Source organism: Giraffa tippelskirchi, chromosome 13 (assembly GCF_054371585.1).
Source record: "Giraffa tippelskirchi isolate mGirTip1 chromosome 13, T2T-mGirTip1v1.2.pri, whole genome shotgun sequence".
Classification (NCBI taxonomy): domain Eukaryota; kingdom Metazoa; phylum Chordata; class Mammalia; order Artiodactyla; family Giraffidae; genus Giraffa; species Giraffa tippelskirchi.
This window is the reverse complement of record NC_137287.1, coordinates 65729412-65745513: the sequence shown is the minus strand read 5'-3', so window position 1 is coordinate 65745513 and position 16102 is coordinate 65729412. Positions and strand designations below refer to the sequence as shown.

The window sequence follows — 16102 nt, the reverse complement described above, 5'->3', positions numbered from 1 at the left end:
AGAACCCAGGTGTCTTGCATTGCAGGCAGATTCTTTACCATCTGAGCCACCAGGGAAGCCCAAGAATATATTGCATGTTCAGTTGCTTCAATCGTGTCCAACTCTTTGCAACCCCACAGACTGTAGCCTGCCAGGCCCCTCTGTCCATAGGATTCTCCACACAAGAATACAGGAGTGGGTTGCCATTCCTTTCTCCAGCAAGAATTTATTAGAGAATATCAAATACATTACATAATATCAAATATCAAAGAAAGAGTCTAAAAAGCCAGCATGCCTTGCCCTGTGCTTCTCTTCTATCTGGCTGTTCTTGAGTTGTGTCCTTAATAATAAAGCAGGAATAGCACCTAACCTGTTTTCTTGAGACCTGTAAGCATTACAGCAAATTGTCACACCTGAGGAGAGGATGGTGCTGTCCCTGGCCTTATAGTGGATCAGCCAGCAGTACAGGGAACCCAGACTTGCGGTTGATGTCTGAAATGGGGGTGGTCCTATGGGACTGAGTCGTTGGGGGTGGTTAGTGTCACAACTAGGTAGAATCCTTGGATACCCAGTTGGTGTCTGGAGAGTTAGAGAACTGATTGTTGGTGTGGGAAATCCCCACAGATTCAGTGTTGAACAGATCCTGAAGGTAGAAATAGATCCTAATAGTAGCAACACAACTGATGTGGGTGTGAGGGCCTTGTGAGCAGACAGGGGCATGTGGACACACAGGTCCCTGTGTGTAGGTGGGTAACCAGGGCTCCTCCAAATATTAAAACAAAAATTCCATTTTGAACCAACTTTACAAAACTGACAGCTCTACCAAGGAAACATTACTGGTTTGTCCCTGGCCTCTCAGATGATGTCACTATTCTCTTATTTTTCCTTGTTTCTCTCCCTTTCTCTCTACCCAAATTCTCTCTCATCAGGAAGTCTAATGGAATGTCCCAGTGAAATTTTGTGACTATTTCTAGAATATAACAAAAAGTTTTTTTCTTCCTATTTGCATTTATTAAGTACAAAAGCGAAGAAGAAAGATGAAACATTCAATTAAAACTTATTTTGATGCACTTCCATATTTGAATAGTAGGTGGGATTGTGTGATATTTTATCACATGGCAGCATATCAACTTGAGAGTAATAGGTCTGCAATCTTTTACTCATCACTATACTGGCCAGATTAAATAACCACTGCCATAGTTCTGCTAACAGATGATGGTGTGCAATTTTGCTGTTGGTGGAAGAAATAAGGAAATTGGAATAAATCATATGTCTTAGTAATGGATTAGATTCCCCCAAAACCACAGAAACTAAGCTAATCTAGTTAAAAGGAAGAAAAAAAATCTCACAGAACATTGCACAAATAACCAACTGAGAAAGCGAATCCTTTCTCTGGTATCAGAAGGACATTTTTAGTCAAACACTTATGAATATGTATGAATATAATTTCTCCCACAAATGGTAAGAGAACTTTATTTTAATTAAAATGTCCACTTTTAAAACTGTCCCCTTCCTATGCCACTAGATAGCAGCTTTATTGCTAAAAAGCAATCCTGTGTCACAAGAACACATTGCATTATAAGGATGCTTGCTGTTAACTGAATTCATCACTAGGTCTTGGGGTTGCAGGTCATTTGTATTTTATTCTTTGCCCATGGTTGCATCTTCCAAAAGTTTCATGAAGGACCTAGTATTTTTATAGGAAAAACACACAAAAATGATGTCATTAAATGAAAGAGAATGTGTATTTTTAATATTCTACCTGCTTTAAAGCCTGAGCTTCATGGGTTAAAATTCCACTAATAGCAATCTTATTTATGATAGAATCAGGACAGTTTTTGTGCTCCAAGCCGGAAAAAAATAGACATTATTCCCTTATATAGCACTTCATTTACTGATGAAGTTCTCTAGTGCTGCAGATTTTGTTGGTCTTTTTTGCCCTGTGCTGAACAGCTGAGTGGTGAGACCGCTTAGGTTTCCGACTTGCTCACTGGCAACAAAATTTTTTCTTATTTAGCAAAAATGTATGCCCAGGCTCCCACCCTGACCCTTGGCAAATCCTTAAGGGGCTCAGGAAGTCTGCTCCACAGTTCTCTTCAAGTTTTTTGCCCCTTTTTGCTTCACAGACCTAAAATTATCTAGAGGAATATGTAAATGAGCAGTTGAAACAATGATGATTTCAGGAGATGAGACATCTGTTTACACCTCTACCTAAAATACCCTCATGTGTGCACGCTCAATCATGTTCCACTCTTTGAGACCCCATGGACTGTAGCCCTTCAGACTTCTCTGTCCATGGGATTTCCCAGGCAAGAATATTGGAGTGGATTGCCGTTTCCTTTTCCAGGGGATCTTCCCAATCTAGGGATTGAACCCCCATCTCCTGCTTGGCAGGTGGATTCTTTACCACTGCGCCACCTGGGAAGCCCCAATTGCCCTCATTAAGGATCAAAGTTTGGAGTTGCATTTCTGTTTCTTAATTCTTCTAGGAAGTGTCCTCTGCCTTTACTGTTCTATCATTTTCTAGTTATAAGTCTCAAACTGGGTCTTGTCTTCAGCTCTGCCATTTGTGTTTGATGTATTTCAGCAGTATGTCAAAACTGCCAGACCTCAGGAGTAATTAAGCCACCAAAATTAAATTGGGTTAAAAAAATTCTGATGGATACTGATTGCTCACCTAAGACCTCCCTCCTCTTCTCTCACATATACATGCCTATTTCTTTCAGATTAGGAAAACATCAGCATGTCCTGCTAAGAAACTGATATAAAAACAAGTTCCAAATTTGATACTCGTCGGAAGAAAGTCTTATTGGCAGACTTCCTTTTAGTTCATGTTCATTTCTGCCTGTCTATCTCTCTATCATCTAACAATCTGCACTTTCTTACCAAATAAAATATGTTGTGAAATAATTTAATATGCAGATTTGAAACAATGGATTCACAGAAAAGGAAGAACTTTCTAAAATTTCAAACTGCTTGGTTTAATTCTAGCATGGAGGGATATTGCCAATGGGAGGCACAGAGAGGGGTTATGGGTGAGATTTTCCTGGAAAACTGCGGAACATACTAACAAGTCACAGAGAAGATAGGGTGCCCCTGAGAAGACATTCTCTTTTCTTCCCCTTGCTCTAGAATATGTCTCAAAGTCTGGTGTGGGCAGGATAGAGTTATTCATGCCCATATTGTGGAGAACCAAACCATTCTGATTTCCAAGGGTTGACAGGATCACAAAGGACTTAAGATAATGGCTAGTTCTATTAGAATAAACTGGATTTCTGAAGATGGCTGGAGATGCTGAGAAGGTTCTGAACAAGAGAATCATACATTTCAATGATGAAAATAACAATTCTTAGTGTTTTCACTAGGGACTCGGTGCTCTATGTACTTTACATGTTTGATAACCCTGTAACATTGAGGGCATCTAGTTTGGACCCTTGACTTTAAGCATGAAGATAATGAAGGCAAAAAATGTTACATAACTCGGCTTAAGTGACTCAAGGACTCAGGGGCCAAGATTGAGCTATACTCGAGGTTCTCTTTTTTTTAATCAGGTGCCTTTTTACACCATGCAAGGATTATACTTTGAGTTCGTTGGAACAGAGATATTTGGTAGTAAGTCCAGGCAAGTGACATTTTTTAAGTCTTTCTTTTATTTAGGTGCTTATAATGGATTAGGGTTTCCCAGGTGGCTCAGTGATAAACAACCAGCTCTGCCAATTCAGGAGACACAGGAGCTGCTGCTGCTGCTGCTGCTGCTGCTGAGTCGCTTCAGTCATGTCCGACTCTGTGCGACCCCATAGACGGCAGCCCACCAGGCTCCGCCGTCCCTGGGATTATCCAGGCAAGAACACTGGAGTGGGGTGCCATTGCCTTCTCCGAGACACAGGAGACGTGGGTTTGATTCCTGAGTCGGAAAGATACCCTGGAGGAGGAATTGACAACCCACTCCTGTATTCTTGCTTGGAAAATCCCATGGACAGAGGAGCCTCGTGGTCTACAGTCCATGGAGTCGCAAAGAGTTGGATACGACTTAGCACGCACGCACATAATAGATTATGCCACTTTCCAGAAGCAAGATGTCCCCAAACCTAATAAAAAATAGGTGGAAAAAGAACGCAGGTTGATCACTTCAGGTGAAAGCTTTCTTTTTTTTTTTCTCCATTTATTTAGGGCGTTAATGCTTTTAAGTGTTTTTCTCCCATCACTTGCACGTTCCTCAGCTTCACCAGGCTAACTCCATTTCCTTACATTTCTAGGCAGGTCGGCTTTTTAATCAGAACAACCAAGGATTTTGATAAACTGTGTATTGCCTTAAAAAAAAGAATCTCAGCTATATAGATTTTACAACATAGCTATTTTCATGTCTATCCTCAATTATGTCAAAAAACTTCTTGAAACTTCAGATTGTAAAATGGTAGCTTATAATAAATGTCTAAGAAAGTGGCACATCCAAGCATATTTATTTTTAGGTCCACTGCCGTTGTTCTGCATTATATGCTGCCTAGAAGGAAGTCTGGCTTTTTCGTTTCAGTGGTGAGCTTAGTTCCAAAAGATCATCACACAGTCATTGTTTTATACACTCACAATTTGGGGCTTATAAGATGATTTTAAATCTCGCAAACCGATGATAAGCAATCATGTACCTTTTTCATTTTTTTTTGCAAAATAATAAGATGTCTTTTTGCAGAAAAGGTCCAGACTGAACTTGTCAAGTACCGATATATATTCTACAACTGCTTTTTGTACTAGAGAGGCCTGACTTGGGCTTCCTTATAACTGATTATTGTGAATCGGTATTGGTTTTATAATTACAAGTCTAGATGACTTTTGGAGCTTTTATTTTGTGCCTTTTGGAAAAAAGGCTTGGAAAATTGAGGGAGCCTCAAAAATCAATTTTATGTTGCATACATGTGAAAATGATGTAAGAGACATAAGTAGTTTCCCTAATAAATTGTCAAAAAGATTCACCTCCAACTAGTTAATACAGAATTAAAAAGAGTAAATTAATGCAAATACAAATCAATAGGCAAAATTTAATATTCTATCATGCAGATTTCATGAATCAGTAAGAGAGTAAAGGTTTATGAAGCACAATGCCTGGATAATTAGTTTAAGTCCATTTTTCAGAGTATGCCTTAAAATAAATTTTTACATTATGAAAAAGTGAAATATATTAATAATAATCAGTATATAAAAATTAAGCATACTTTTTTCATGAGTGTTATATCTCAATGGGAACTAGAAGGGGATATTTTTAAGATCAACCAATAAAATCACTAAGAAAATGATAAAGATAACTTTGTTTTACTATACAAAACATATAAACCTTTCATATGACAGTAATAATGAGCTGATAACTATTGAGTGCTCACTAAATATCAGATAGTTGTTCTGAATGAGAACACGAGTTAACTCTTGATTTGCAGAAAGAACCAAAGAAGTAGGTACTGTTATTATCCCATTCTACAGATGAGCAGAGGCACAGAGAAATTAAATCACTTGCTCAAAGTATTGAATAACATGATATTGAAGAGAAGCTTTTAATTTTAATGTATTTAGATTCATCATTCTTTTTTCATGATTGTCTTATGTCTAGCTAATGCTTCTTGAGTCTCGATTGAAAAATCTGTACCCTTCCCAAGGTCAGCAAGATATTTGCCAATAAAACTAAAAGTTTCAAAGTTTTATATTTAAGTCCTAATCTGTCTGGAATTTATTTTTGTATTTGGAAAGAAATGGGATCCTATTCTATTTTTTTAGTATGTGTAACTTTTTATTTAGCTTTAATCATTGAAAAATTTGTTCTGTTCCTCTTGACCTGCCCTGCATCACCATCATGAGTCAAAGTTTTATATTTTAATGGGTCTGTTTCTATACTGCCTATTATACTGGTCACTTTGTCTAATCTCCACATATACCCACATCATCTTAGTTACTTGAGCTTCAGAGTAAGTGCAGATATCAAAAAAAAAAAAGGAATTTCTCCATTGTTATCTTTCTAAAATATTTAGTTTCTCCTTTGCTTGTTACTCTTCCATATACATTTAAGAAAACACTTCTTGGGACTTCCCTAGTGGTCCAGTGGCTAAAACTCCATGATCCCAATGCAGGAGGCCTGGGTTCAATACCTAGTCAGGAAACTAGAGCCCACATGCCACAACTAAGAGCTGGCATGCTGCAACAAAGACCAGACTCAGCCAAATAAATAAATAATTCTTTTTAAAGAATTGTTTCTCAAGTGCCATGAAAAATTCTGTTAGAACTTCTATTGAATTGCTTTGAATCCAGAGAGCAATTTTCAGAAGACTGGTATCTTTGGGATAGATGCTATTTTCATTCATCAAATTAGCAAAAATTTTTAAAAATGAGATGACCTGACACAAATGACAGAAAGCTCAGTGTTTATTCTCATAACCAGCCTGAGGGAGTTTAAACTGGAATAATTATTTTCTGAAAAGCAATTTGGCAACATGTGTGAAGAGCTTTAAAAATCATAACTTTAATCTTACAATTAAAATTTTGCAAATCTATATTTCATAAGGAAATAACTTGAGAATCTATCATGGTTTTACATCTAAAGATGTTTACCAAAGTCTATTAATAATTGAGAAAATTATAAATAATCTAATTACAATAGAAATGTGATTAATGAATTATGATGCATTTGTTTATGGAATAACATGTAGTCTTTCTGAAAGATTTTTAATGATATGGGAAAAAGCATGATGAAATGTTCAAGAAAGCATGCTGCAAAGTTGTATATGCTGTATGAGCTGAGTCTTTTAAAATTTCATAGGAAAAAGGCTAGAAAAATATACTTCAATGTCATCCATAATTTCTTTTGGATAATAAAATTATAGGTAATCATTTTTCTATTTCTGTTACTTTTAAAAAAGTATGATAGATTACTTTTCATTCCAGAAAAGTTAAATGTCTCTCAGTAGCCAAATTTATTTGTGATGATATAAAATCGCAAATGGAATGAGGAAGACTTTGTGTTTCTAATGGTGAAGTCAATATCTGGTATCAGCCACCCTGAAAAAGAAATGGTTCAAAGTTGACTGAGTCCATGAGGTGCCCGGTCTTTCCTTTTGATGTGTCTCTGGAATATCTCAGAAGGAAATTCATTTCCATGAAGACACCTTCAAATGCTTCATCAATATTCCACTGCCCCATTTCTCCCAAGATAAAACTCCTCGGGGTAAAAATGTCCAAGGCTTTGAATGGCAGTAGAGTGTCAGAAAAAGTTTCATTTAGAAATCAGACTTGTGGATCTCAGGCTGCAGGAGCTTAGATATATGATGAATTTTTAAACTGTGGGGATAACCCAAGAGAGCAGGGTGTCTGTGTCTTTGAAGTTCTAGTGCCCAAGTGTCTTTACATGGATAATCAACACCAAATGCTTAAGAAGTTCAACTCCCCTAATCTCGCTGTTGCTATGCAGACTTTCATGTGTTATTTTGTGAAAAGAATACTTATTGTTGTGTTAGTCACTAAGTCATGTCCAGCTCTTTTTGCGACCCCATGGACCGTCCAGACTCCTCAGTCCATGGGATTTTCTAGGCAAGCATACTAGAATGGGTTGCCATTTCCTTCTCCAGGGGAATCTTTGTAACCGGGGGATTGAAGCTGTGTCTCCTGCATGGCAGGTGTATTCTTTACCACCTGGGAAGCCTGAAAAGAATGCTATAGAATGCCTATCATAAAGCCATTCAGTTGAGCTGAGTGGGTCATATAGCGAGAATCGGTTAGATAAAATTGCCAAAGAAGTTGTTTTAAAGACAACAGAAGCAATGCAATTTACATGCATCTGGTACAGAAAGCTATTGCAGGGACCTCCTAGCAGAAGATCGTCCGCTGCTGTATCCAAGTGGGCTGGATCTTCTAGAGCTGGGTGAGCATGTGAAGAAGAGCCATAGAAGTTGAAAACCCTGGAGGATTCAATCTATATATACATTGTTGCAAAGATTGTGTTGTTATACTGCATTTTTAAGATATTTGCTTTTTTAATCAATAAAGAGTGGAATCGTCTTTGCTTCTTATCAGTCATAGTGTGTTCTACTGGAGATCTGTGGAAACTGTGGCATTTGTAACATTGATGAGTAGACACAAGTAATACAGTTGCAACACCTGACACACCTCTAGCTCACCACCTCTTATTTTGCATACCAGGCAGTATAGCCATTTTAAAAGCAGGAAGTAAATTCGAAGGCAAAGGAGCTCCGCAACACACAATAGGCTTCCTTCCTGTGAAGAAATACTACTTAAATAATAATTTCATTGGCAAAAGGGTCTAGAGCTGCCAGTTTGTGTCATTATCACCAGCATCCCTACTGGAGCATCTGGAGGGGTTCAAAGTCAGGACAATGTTTCTTTCTTCACTTGGACTATATACTTTGTTAAGATCCAAGTTCTAACAGATGGATTCATGGCACAAAAATGTGGGAGGCTGTAAAGGCATCTCATAATTACTAAGATGTAGATTACAAGATACACACAATACAATGGAATTAAGTAGAAAGTTTATATTGGATCTTAGCCATAAGATATTCTAAATGTAACTGTCAAATAGTCCTTAATATTATGATCTCTTAGGGTGTAGTGGTGCATCAGAATAACCTGACAGCTATGTTGCAATGCTCAGTTGCCCTAGTCCCACCTGGAGTATTTCAAAATGGTACCACTTTATGCCTGTGCTTCTTTCATTTGGTGTTGGCACATGAAGAATATTAATGAAACACATTTAACATAACAACTTTACAGCCATTGAGATGACTCTGCATCTCACTCAAGTGGATGAGACTGAGTAAGGATATAAATGTCTTAGCAGTTTATCTTCATGTATCCTTCACATTGCCAAATAACTCTCTTTTCCTCTCCAGGGTAAAAAAAGATTTAAAGGCTACTAGTCCCAAAATGCAGATGCAAGGATTTGTAAACTGGTATAACAAGCACATCAGTCTTGGATGAATGTCCATGTTTTTTTAGCTTCTCATCCTTAATTACTCAGCTACAATGAACAGTGTTTGCTATTAAAGGAACTTGCAGCTTCCGCTTCTGATTTCTGAAACTCAGAGGGGCTTTATTCTAAATCTTGACTTGCTCTTGTTTAAATTGTAGTCGTCTTGAGCATCCACAGTAATCCACTACTGCTGCTGCTGCTAAGTCGCTTCAGCCATGTCCGACTCTGTGCGACCCCATAGACGGCAGTCCACCAGGCTCCGCCGTTCCTGGGAGTCTCCAGGCAAGAACACTGGAGTGGGTTGCCATTTCCTTCCCCAATGCATGAAAGTGAAAAGTGAAAGTGAAGTCGCTCAGTTGTGTCTGACTCTTCATGACCCCATGGACTGCAGCCTACCAGGCTCCTCCATCCATGGAATTTTCCAGGCAAGAGTACTGGAGTGGGTTGCCACTGCCTTCTCCAAACCACTGCTAGAGAGAATATATTTGGTGCATCCCATTATTGTACTTTAATTCAACAAGCTTTTAGAGCAATCCATTGTACTCAATAAATACAACTGCATCTTTGCAAGAAAGAAAGAAGGAAGGAAGGGAGAAAGGAAGGAAGAGAAAGAAGAAAGCCTGTTTACGTGAGGCCAGTACATTTTGTTTATTTTTAAGATTTTTTGACGTTGACCATTTTTAAAGTCTTTAATGAATTTGTTACAACATTGTTTCTGTTTTGTGGTTGGCTTTTTGGCCACAAGGCATGTGGAACCTTGGCTCCCTGACCTGGGATCAAACCCTCAGCCACTGCCATGGAAGAGGAGGTCTTAACCTCTGTACCACCAGGGAAGTCCTGAGGCCAGTACATTTTAAACAAAATATCTCTAATACCTTATTTTCAGAATTCTTTTCCCTGTATATCTTGGCTTCTGTAAGGGGACCTTAGTTAGCATGAGAAACTTGAATGCTCCAGACAGTAACTTGACAAGCAGCTTCCACAGGCATTTTGGTCCTTGTGTACTGGGCTTCTTTTTCTATTACTTAGTGACATTAGAGGAATCCAGGGAGATACCTGGAAGCTTGCTTTTCATTGGTGGCTTACAAAGGAAGCTGTATGACCTCTAATACTGGGCGTCTTGGAAGCACATATCTTGAAGGGCAGAAGGAAAGGACAGAGAGTAGAGAGTATGTAGAAAATTTCAACGCAGAATAGTTGCTGTTTAGTGTGGTGTCCTGGAGAAGGAACTGGCAACCCACTCCAGTATTCTTGCCTGGAGAATCCCAGGGACGGGGGAGCCTGGTGGGCTGCCGTTTATGGGGTCGCACAGAGTCGGACACGGCTGAAGCGACTTAGCAGCAGCAGCAGCAGCAGTGTGGTGTCCAGAAATGTGCGTTATCTTTGAAAGCCTTTTTTCCAGGAGTGAGTGAACATTGGGAGAGGCAGGTGAGAGGATGGAGGGTGGATAGGAAACAGGGAAAGTACTCCCAACCTGATCTTCTGCCCCAAATCTGGAAGTGACATACAAATGGGGAACACATCTCACTAGATAATGCCCAAATGCCACAATAGGGCTGATGATCTCCATATGGAGCAATGGTCCTAGAAAAGAGTGCAGGCGACTAGGAATCAAAATGTGCATGTGAGCAAGCTAAGTTGTTTCAGTTGTGTTTGGCTCTTTTCGACCCTTGGGACTGTAGTCTGTCAGCTCCTCTGTCCATGGAATTCTGCAAGCAAGAATACTTGAGTGGGTTGCCATGCCCTCCTCCAGGAGATCTTCTCTAGGTATCAGACCAGCATCTCTTATGTCTCTTGTGTTGACAAGTGGGTTCTTTACCACTAGCACCACCTGGGAAGCTCAGGAATCAAAACAGGGTCTTATTTTTTTCCTCTCTTTTTTACATTGAGGTATAGTTGCTTTAGCTTCTTTCCCTGGTGGCTCATGGGGTAAAAGCATCTGCCTGCAATGCGGGAGACGCGGATTCAATCCCTGGGTCGGGAATATCCCCTGGAGAAGGAAATGGCAACCCACTCCAGTATTCTTGCCTGGAAAATTCCATGGATGGAGAAGCCTGAGAGGCTACAGTCCATGGGGTCGCAAAGAGTCGGACACTACTGAGCGACTTCACTTTCACTTTCATAGTTGCTTTAGGGCTTCCCTGGTGGCTCCGTTGTTAAGAACCCTCCTGCCAATGCAGGAGACAAGGGTTCAGTTTCTGGGTTGGGAAGATCACCTGGAGGAGGAAATGGCAATCCACTCTAGTATTCTTGCCTGGAGAATTCCATGGACAGAGGAGCCTGGTGGGAGTTGCAAAAAGTCGGACACAACTTAGGGATTGAGCGTGTATAGTTGCTTTACAATGGTGTGTTGGTTTCTGCTCTACAATGAAGTGAATCACCTGTATGTAAACATAAATCCCCTCCCTCTTGGACCTCCCTCCAACTCCTGTTCCCACCCCACCCATCTAGGTCATCACAGAACTCCGAGCTGAGCTCCCTGTGCTATATAGCAGCTTCCCACCACCTATCTGTTTTACACATGTTAGTGTATATCTGTAAATTCTAATCTCCCAATTCATTCCACCCCCCTAAAAGCAGGGGCTTATTTTTAACAACTATTCTGATTTTGAGCCAGTGTTAGCAGTTTGATGGGTCTCGAGTAGCAAAGATTGGACTTTTTATGTTAGTACATTTTCTCCAATAACAAAGAATGTTTAATTGGGAACTGTACTTTGTTTATATTTCTGTGCAACTTCAAACAGAAAAATGATGGATTTCTAAAAAATGTGAGTACATTTATTATCCTTTTGTCAATATGCATCATAGTGAAAGCTAAGAATGATGTATAGCAAAACGTGTCTGTTATTGTTTATTATTAAGAATAGAAATGTTTTCATCAATGAAACTCAAATCCACAAAGCGTTTTCAGATCCAGGTTTGTGAGTAAGTTGCAAAAATACCATCAAACCCAACTGAAAAAAACACTGCAACACGATTTTTAAATCTTTATAAAACTACAAAGAGCATCATCCGGAAAAGGTGATGATTCCCCAGAGACTCAGTCTAAGGCTTTCCATGCAGACAGTAGGATGTAGTAGTTTACACAGCGCATTGAGGATAGGTTGACTTGGCTTACATGCTGGCTTGCTCCACAACTTAGATAGGGCATTTGCATGGCCTTGGTTTCATTTCTCTGATTGCATGTGAATTCCAGTCTGAAGTGTGTCTCCTCCTGTTTCTCTAAGGCTTATGTGAGATGAGAGCTTCTTGGCTCCTATCAGTCACCCAAAGGCATAAGTCTTATATTTTGGGGTCACGTGAGTTGTATGCATCATTCTTACAGGCATAACTGTGCCTGGGGGTGACCGATCAGGTGCCTTTGAAACTGGGGAAGCAAGAGACTGTCCCCTGCATCTCATCATCTCATTTCTGGTTCTCCTCCTTAGGCTCTTTCAAGTACCTATTGTTTTTTTTGCATTTCACTTAGCAAGTCCAGAAAAGTTAGGTGGAAGCCAAAAGTTCTTTCTCCCCAACCTCCTGCTATAAATCTTATGTCTTTGAACATCTGGAAAAAAATAAGTGTTCTAAAAGTTAGGGCTGCTTGAAATTGACTGAAATAATTATTAATATATGTCTTTGGGAGGAACTTGATAGCGGAGAAGAGGTATCTGATTTGGATTAAATCTAACCAACAGACTTATTTGATTAGAAGCCGTAGGGTAACTCAGTGAATTTTCTTTACATAAAGATAATGGTGCATTCAAAACTATTGTTATTATTTGGCTGTATCACATCAAACTTATGGGATCTTAGTTCCCCAACCAGGGATCAAACCCGTGTCTCCTGTGGTAGAAATGCAGAGTCCTAACCACCGGACTGCCAGGTAATTCCCCCACATTATTAAACATATGTTATTATGGAGAAAAGTAAAGTTGTTCAGAAGAATTCTTTCTGTGGCCTTCATACATTGGACCAAATAAAAAGACTCACTCTATGTCAACTCTATGAGGCACAATAAAAATTTAGTAAATATCAGTTGACCGACTGAATAAATGAATGAATGAATAAAACTGTATCTACTCAGACTATACGTGGTTTAGCACTATGCTATTCTCCAGATGATTTGGTCATTGTCAGATGTCGTACAGAATAATTTGGGGATTCCCTAATAGCTCAGTTGGTAAAGAATCCGCCTGCAATGCAGGAGACCCTGGTTCGATTCCTGGGGCGGGAAGATCCACTGGAGAAGGGACAGGCTACCCACTCCAGTATTCTTGGGCTTCCCTTGTGGCTCAGCTGGTAAAGAATCCGCCTGCAATGTGGGAGATCTGGGTTCGATCCCTGGGTTGGGAAAATCCCCTGGAGAAGGGAAAATCTACCTACTCTAGTATTCTGGCCTAGAGAATTCCATGGACTGTAAAATCCATGGGGTCACAAAGAGTCAGACACAACTGAGCGACTTGCACTTTCACTTTTCACTTTCAAACTCTGTTTCATTACTTTAATAATGATATAAAGTTAATTGGAATATTACCATGACTCTTTAATTCTCTTGGCCATCATAGACAACCTTGAAATGAAGAAATCTTGATGATGGCCCAAGAACTTTGCCATCCAGCATCACTGTCAGTTACACACAGGGTTTGTGGCTGGTGGCAGTATATTTACTTCAATGTTTGGCCCATTTCAATGTTTATTGTCTAGAGCTGGTCTTGCCATTTTTGGATTGAATGTATATTTGCTCTATAGGGATGGGAGTAGAAAGATAAGCTTTTGTTTGTTTAATGAAGCAGGTGACCAGGGAATTCAGGAGAAACACATTCCATTCCATACCCAGTCAATACACATCAAGAAAAAAGGAAACTGCTTGTTTCATTTTTTTTTTAATCACAGCTTCCTTTATTATCATTTAATGGGACTAATTACCATTTTGGCCAACAATTTTCCTTGATTACTTCTATGAATCTGTTTTTCGTTTTCCTTAAAGGAAGACATTATTGTTAGAAGCAACAAAATTCCTTAATACCCTCTCGACAGTTTATTCTTTTTTCAATTACTTTTAAGGCAGAATTCAAAGACTTAAATGTTTAAAATGTTTTGAGAATTCATGTATCAAAGATTTTTATTTTTAGAAGCAAATGAAGATGGCACCAAAATAGCATACCATTATTTCTGGTAAGAGCCCTGAAATACCAATAACAGTATGCCTCAATTTTAAAATAAGAAGTAAGCAACTCCTCCAGCTGGTTCAGAACCTTGTGCAGGACGGCGTTGGCCGGCTTGTTCCCCGCCAGCGACTCCTTGGAGAGGTGCGGGTGGCTCTCAGCCAGGCACTCGGCCTCGGTGAAGCGGGCGTAGAGGGCCATGGCGGGGTGCGCCGGCTCCTGACTGAGAGACAGGAAGGTGGACGTGACCCGCCTGCCAGCCACGCTGTCCCGAATACCCCCCATCGCAGCCGCCTTCAGATGTCCAAGCGCAGCATCCTCAGCCGGCTGGCCAGCAAGGGCACGGAGCCTCACCCCACACCGGCCTTCCCCCCGGGTCCATACGCTACACCTCCGGGGTACGGGGCGGCCTTCAGCGCCGCACCCGTCGGGGCCCTGGCCGCCGCAGGCGCCAATTACAGCCAGATGCCAGCAGGGTCCTTCATCACAGCCGCCACCAACGGCCCTCCAGTGCTGGTGAAGAAGGAGAAGGAAATGGTGGGGGCACTGGTGGCAGACGGGCTGGATGGGAAGGAGCCCCGAACCGGGGAGGTGATCTGTATAGACGACTGACCGGATCCCAGGCCTGCCCTTCACCCAGGTCCCGGCCCCGAGGTCGACCCCCAGCTCAGCCTCCGGGGCCTGCTGCCAATCCTCCACCTTCCCCACCCCTTGGGCCACCACTGGGCTAGGACCCCTCTGCCCTTCTCTACAGTTCTCTTCAAGAAGGGCCCTTGTTATTCTCCACCCCATGCACCTTTCCCACCGCGCTTTGAAGACTGTGCTGGTGAGAAGGGGTCTGGGTGGAAGGTGGTGAGCAGGGTCTTCCGAGTACCTTTATCCCCTACTGCCAAACATACACAGCTTCCCAATAAACGGTTGTGGGGAGGAGAGAGGTGGAGCCTCCCCAGGTTTTACTCCTGCAACATCAACTCCATCTCTTGCAGAAGTGGTGGGGGGTAGCTTTGCCGAGCCGGTAGGAACTTTGATGGGGAAGAGGTTTGAAGAGAGGCAGGTGACTTTAGAGAGGGGTGACAATGAGCCCTGGGAAGGCGGAAGAGAAGAGGAGGGGCGTCTGCATGTTTCCCTCCCCTCCCTCCCCCCAGATGGAGGGCGGAGCAGTTACCAGGGAGGGAGTCCATTGCTGTTCAGCCTCAGAATAAAGGCGCCATTCACTGGCTCAGTTAAAAATAAAATAAAATAAGAAGTAAGAAACATATACTTAAAAGGTGTAACATTTTTAAATGTTATAATTTGGTGTAATGTTATGTATGGTATCATTTCTTTTTTTCCTTTAAGAGTTCTTGAAGTCAGTATTCAAGCGTGCATGTTAAGTTGCTTCAGTTGTGTCCGACTCTGCAACCATGGACTATAGCCCACTAGTTTCCTCTGTCCTTGGGATTCTCCAGGCAAGAATACTGAAGAGGGTTGCCATTCCCTCCTCCAAGGAATCTCCCTGATCCAGGGATCAAACGCTTGTCTCCTATATCTCCTGCACTGGCAGGTGGGTTCTTTACCATTAGTGCTACCTGGGAAGCCCTGAATGTAGTATACCTTACTCTTAACAGGTCATTTCATCTTCTGTCAGTCCTTTCTTTATACCTTCCCAAGGGCTCAGTGGTAAAGAATCCACCTGCCAATGCAGGAGACACAGGAGATGTGGGTTCAATCGCTAGGTCAGGAAGATCCCCTAGAGAAGGAAATGGCAACCCACTCACATATTCCTGCCTGGAAAATCCCGTGAACAGAGGAGACTGGAGGGCTACAGTCCATGGGGTAGCAAAGAGTCTGACACGACTGAGCACACAAGCAAGTCCTTTCTTTAATTACTTTAAAATTTTCAGAGTCTAACCATGTTCTCTGTAGAAAAAATTGAATTGTGATGGCTTCACAACTCTGTAGATTTACTAAAAGTCTTTGAATTCTATACTTAAAACAGATGAATTTTATGATATGTAAATTGTACCTCAGTAAA

General features: G+C 40.9%; 1 pseudogene across 1 annotated transcript; it reads left to right on the top strand.

Annotated features, from left to right (window-relative positions):
- The first annotated feature begins 3545 nt into the window (after positions 1 to 3545).
- On the top strand, positions 3546 to 15073 carry LOC145530954 (ATP-dependent chromatin remodeler CHD3 pseudogene; annotated as a pseudogene). Its single transcript, XR_014072109.1, has 2 exons — positions 3546 to 3591; positions 14319 to 15073. The product of XR_014072109.1 is annotated as an ATP-dependent chromatin remodeler CHD3 pseudogene (transcript).
- The last annotated feature ends 1029 nt before the right edge of the window (positions 15074 to 16102 follow it).